At 39.8% G+C, this 5,590-nt stretch overlaps 1 non-coding gene across 1 annotated transcript; it reads right to left on the bottom strand.

Annotated features, from left to right (window-relative positions):
- Nucleotides 1-232: 232 nt before the first annotated feature.
- LOC138223481 (U2 spliceosomal RNA) lies at nucleotides 233-414 on the bottom strand. The gene has a single exon (XR_011181904.1). It is a non-coding gene; the product is annotated as a U2 spliceosomal RNA (small nuclear RNA).
- Nucleotides 415-5,590: the final 5,176 nt, after the last annotated feature.

Below are 5,590 nucleotides of genomic sequence, written 5' to 3'. Positions count from 1 at the left end.
TCAGCACCTGCTGGCACACACACACACAACTGCCTGTCTCCCTGGAAAAAAGATGAAAATGTTTTTTGGAGGGAAAACGCACAAGAGCCGAAAAGGGGCCTACCCGCTTGGCCAGAAAGTCGAGACGCGGGAGAGTGCACAGAGGGAGTACGGAGACGGAGATGGACCTCAGAAGAAGGAGCTCCAGTCCACCTCGCTTGCTAGCTACGTCTGTCTTTTCACCGCTGAGAGAAGGTGGTGCACCGCTCCCGGAGGCGCTGCAATACCGGGCCGATGCGTGGAGAGGACGGAGCAAGCTCCTGATCCAGCTCCCTGTTCCAAAAATCCGTTTAATATGTGGTCCCCCGATGGGGACGTATCAGATATTAAACTGATAAGAACATTTTTTTATTATGAAAATACAAAACAAACTATATGGGAATTAATATTCAGATGCAGCCATTCAAAACAAGCGGTGCACTTGACGCAGTTTACCGCAACTTACCGTATTAATCCTGTAAACTCTCGCATAGTGCCGCATGATACCATGTGGTACCGCAAGTAAAATATCCGGAATTTCTGCAAGGTTGAGCTAATAAAGCTCAACCCTCATGTTTGAGCTGTCGCCATCAATGTCTTTACCGAAGATATTACTAATAGTATTAGTAATGAATGACCTTGGACTAGCTGTAAGTGTAAACTCAAAGTATTGCCCTGGTCCACATTCTTTTTTTAATTGTTCGTCTTTGTAAAAGTAATACCACAGCATTTCGGAATCACACATTTGTTTCCAATCATGCAAAGTAAAGTAATTTTTTAGAATCTCCGATTTCACCATGCCTTTCACATGCTCATAAAAGATATTGATTTAGGAACATAAACATATTACTGTATGCAAACTGTACAGTATACAGTATGTATATGTAAATTAAATGTCTTTACTGTGCCCGTTTTAGTATTGAATATTTATATGGAATTTTACCACTGAAGGGAAATCTTAGTAGCTGAGCTTAAATAGAATAGGAGCATACTGTGTGTGAAGGTCATAAACGATATTAATTTTGGAACATAAACATAAAGTATATGACTGGTCTCGGTACTTTAAAGAAAAAATACACACCGGTATTCCATTTCTCCCTAAACATTTTAAGCATTGAAGTCTTTAACTAACATGTGAAATAGCGTAGTTTTAAACTTTTCTGCTAATATAATATGGAATCGCGTATCTAAAGAAACTAATAACAATATTATATTCGTGTACTGCAACACAGTAAGCCTGGTGGTCTGTGTCGGATTAGTAACCCACAGGTTATTTGTTCAAATCCAGCCGGCGCCGTGACTTTTCTTTTAACAAACATTTCCTTGAGAAAAATAGAATAGCAATATGATGGACAATTAATTGACTTTTTATATTTCAAAATATCACAACATGATCGAATTTAAGTCCATTTTTAATAACAATGAATAGTCACCTTCTTTCTTTCTGGCAACTGTCCCTGCTTCTGCTTCCTGCTTCTATCGTGTGTGTGTGTGGGGAGATTTAAAAGGTTATTAATCATATCTTCAGTGTCACATCTTCCCAGTGTAGCTGATCTTTTGCTGCCTGGGTTAACTATCACAAAGCTTTAGAGAACTTAACACTTCTATTATCAACAAATTGTAAAAATGATGTTTAAATTGGCGTTATTAATTTTTCACTTGAGTGTATGGAGGATTGTCAGCTGTCACTGAGAGCAGCCCCCCCCCCCTTAGGCTGTGCAAATGATCTTTTAAATTTTTATAGAGAAATGGAGGCTGGACAGTATGCGTTACAATATAAACATTTATATTGATATAAATTGCTTTTTGATTTAAATCGCTAATGCGTGTTTAATTATATGTATTTTTTAATTCATAATCAGACAAATGCAACATAAATTGTTATCTTTGTCTTCTAAGTATCTTAATTAACTTTCAGTATAGCTTTCTCCCTGTTTAGATTTATTTTTCTTGGGATTTTGGGATCAAACGTGGAAAGATTAGATTAATCGTTTTTATTTTTTAAATTCATTTTAGAAAAGTGTAATCTATACTAAAAAGCTGTGTACTACCTGCTATATAGATACAAATATTTAGACCCGGCGCGGCACCGAGAGAGGGAGGAGGCGCGGAGCTCAGCAGTACAGAACAAATGTTATGCTTCCTGGAGTGCTTAATGCACCAATCGAGTCTACATTTATAACTTATTTTTTAAAATTAGTCAAGAAATACGAAGCATCTCTTTTTACTTTTAAGTCCCTTAATTATCATTAAGCACAGCTTTCTCACCACGTAGACTGCTTTTTGATACCATCCTTAGACAAAGCAGAAACTTGTTGTTCTTTCTAATGACATTACAAGTGGAAAGATTACAGATTTGAATCGTCTTTAATTTTGTTACCTTATACATTTTAGAAATGTTTCTATACAAACACCACAAAACTATTCTCGATTGTATTTCTGAATGTTAGGTTACACTTAGTTCACGGTTTTAAATACATCTAATTAAGAAAGTTAGGTGTAGGCATAAACTATTAGTAATCAATAATATTAAATTTAGCACTGTAATAAGTTGTTGCACTTTCCCCCGCATCTTGTAAAAATGTTTTCATTGTTCAAATATACATTAAATCTGACTGTCAGTAGCAAGCAGCCAGCAGCCATATCACCCTGCAACTCACAACTGGCAACCCACTGAAGCTAAGCAGGTCTGAGCCTGTTCAGTACCTGGATCGGAGACCTCCTGGGGAAAAAAAACTAAGGATGGCTGCACTGGCCACCTCATGGCCTGCTACCCCTGCGAGCAGTGAAAAGCAACACCTTCGGTCAAACTTTTACCCTTTTCCAACTGTTATGTGTGAGATGTCCCACCCAGTCCTGTGCCAATGGTGTGTGGTTATGAGTTGTGATGTCCCGCCTTCCCAAGTGGTCCGGTGTCTCTGGGTCCAAATGTCCGCCATTGCGGTCCCCCTCATTTTATAAATATATGTATTGTAACGCATATGGCCACCATTGGCCTGGTTAAAGTAGCCATATCGCCCTGCAACTCACAACTGGCAGCCCACTGAAGCTAAGCAGGTGTGAGCTTGGTCATTACCTGGATGGGAGACCTGCTGGGAAAAGACCTGCAAGGTTGCTGCTGGAGGAGGTGTTAGTGGGGCCGGCAGGGGGCGCTCACCCTGCGGTCCATGTGGGTCCTAATGCCCCAGTATAGTGATGGGGACACTATACTGTAAACAGGCGCCGTCCTTCGCATGAGACGTAAAACCGAGGTCCTGACTCTTTGTGGTCATTAAAAATCCCAGGGCCCTTCTCGAAAAGAGTAGGGGTGTAACCCCAGTGTCCTGGCCAAATTTCCAATTGTCCCTTACCAATCATGGCCTCCTAATAATCCCCCTCTATGAATTGGCTACATTACTCTGCTCTCCTCCCCACTGTTAGCTGATGTATGGTGAGCGTTCTGGCGCACTATGGCTGCCGTCGCATCATCCAGGAGGATGCTGCACATTGGTGGTGGTGGAGGGGAGTCCCCATTACCTGTAAAGCGCTTTGAGTGGAGTGTCCAGAAAAGCGTTATATAAGTGTAAGCAATTATTATTATCATATAATAAGTTAAATACAAAACTAAAGAAAAGATAGGGTAAAATATAATTCAAAATATTTTTCTAACAATTTTAACTGTTTATAAATAAAATGTATTAACCAAGGAGTTGGATGGCACAGTTGTTAGTATGCTTCATTTTGTTTCTTTTTCATAAATACAACAGTAGAACCTGATGTCTCAGTGGCTTTCAAAATTAAATTATGCATGCAAACCTGTGAACTAGAAAGATAACTAAAATATCCATCCATTTCAAATGGTGGCGAAGTGGTTAGCATTGCTATCTTGCAGCACTAGGGTCCTAGGTTCAATTCCTGCCATCCTGTGTGTGTGGGGTTTGCATGTTCTCTCTGGGTTACATGGGTGTTTCACCATATGTGTGATATGACTCCCACTCGTACTCCAAAACATACTGGTAAGTTAATTGGTTTATGGGGAAAACTGGCCCTGGTGTGTGTGTGTGTTTGTCTGTCCTGTGATGGACTGGCGCTATGTCCAGGGTGTATTCTGCCTTGTGTCCATTGCTTACTGGGATAGGCTCCAAATCCTCTGTACTGGATAAAGAGATTAGAAAATGGATGGAAGTAAAGGCACTGTGTGGATGGAACTATACACAGTGTAAGAAACCCACTATGAAATGGCCCCATTCCTTCAATTCACGTGCATCCAATACACAGTTCAATGCTAGCAACTACACAAAATCTAAAATACAATCCTCCTTTCAGTATGTATGTAAACATACAGTCTGTAGACTTCATCTTCATCAAAAGTATGCCTAACCCCATTAGGAAGTGTTCTCGTTATCAGTGTATTCCTCAACTTTCCCAAAATTATCTTCTTACAAACATCTCTAGTCTTTTATCCTCCAATAACTCAGCCAACACTTAAATCTCCAAAAGGCTGCTTGTGTTCATTTCTTTAAATCACAAATATAATATGTAAATACTGGCCATGTAATACTCTGCATTGTGGAATAATAAATTATTTTAAAGGGAACTAGAGAAGCTCGGAACGAGAGAAATCATGAAAGGCTTTTTTTTTCTAGAATTAATAAATGCACATAAAAATAAATTTACCCCACACACATTTCACTTTTACACATAACCAAAACACGTCTTAATATTTCAGTTTTCTTGCAGTTTGAATAAGAACAACATTTGGTTTTAGTAAGTTTGTCGATGCATCACCTCCCTTTCTTTGTAGCAACTATCCAGGTCTTTTGGTTGAACCCTCAGCCAATGCTCTTATCTTTCCTATTAAGACAGTGTCTGATCATGCACTGACCAGGTCATAAAGGGCCTTTTGCTGCACACATATGGTCTCCTTCTTCCCCTCTGGGTGTTTTTTCAACCACTTCCTGGCATGCTAGTAATGCCAAGGGATTACATCCGCTTTAGGACCTGAGTTGCATCAGTCTCAGCTGTGGCATGGTCCAGGTAAACCATAGCCTGACAAAATATTGGCTCTTATGCGTCACTTCCGCTTGTAAGGCTTTGCATAAACAGGAAACAAAGATGGCATCTAATTTAAGGGGAATGTTGGGTACATCCCTCCCTCCCTCCTCTATCTTCCTGTACATCTCCATCCTTCGAATATACTCATATTTATTACTCCAAATGAAATTAAAGACAGATCTTGTCACCCCCTTTCTAAGTAACGGGGGTAACGGAAAGACATATAAACGTATAAATAAGATATATAGATAAGACAATAAAACGTCTGACTTCACCACTATTACCTTTCCTGTGTAAGACAACTGTATGTTTTTCCAGCGGCCCAATTTCACCTTTAAAAGATTCAATTTCTCCACCCAGTTTAAGCGAGCTGACCCACATGTGGCAAAGTTCTCCCCCCAATATCTTAATTGGACCAGACACAAGGGTCAATCCTCCTGTTGCCTCTTTCCGGGTCTTCCAAATGCCAGAATATTTCATCTGACTTTTGGCAGTGTTAATTTTAGCCCCTGTCGCCTGCCCAAAGAAATGACAAACC

The sequence above is a fragment of the Lepisosteus oculatus genome, chromosome 16 (genome assembly GCF_040954835.1).
Source record: "Lepisosteus oculatus isolate fLepOcu1 chromosome 16, fLepOcu1.hap2, whole genome shotgun sequence".
NCBI lineage: Eukaryota > Metazoa > Chordata > Actinopteri > Semionotiformes > Lepisosteidae > Lepisosteus > Lepisosteus oculatus.
This window is presented reverse-complemented; position numbering and strand designations above follow the sequence as displayed.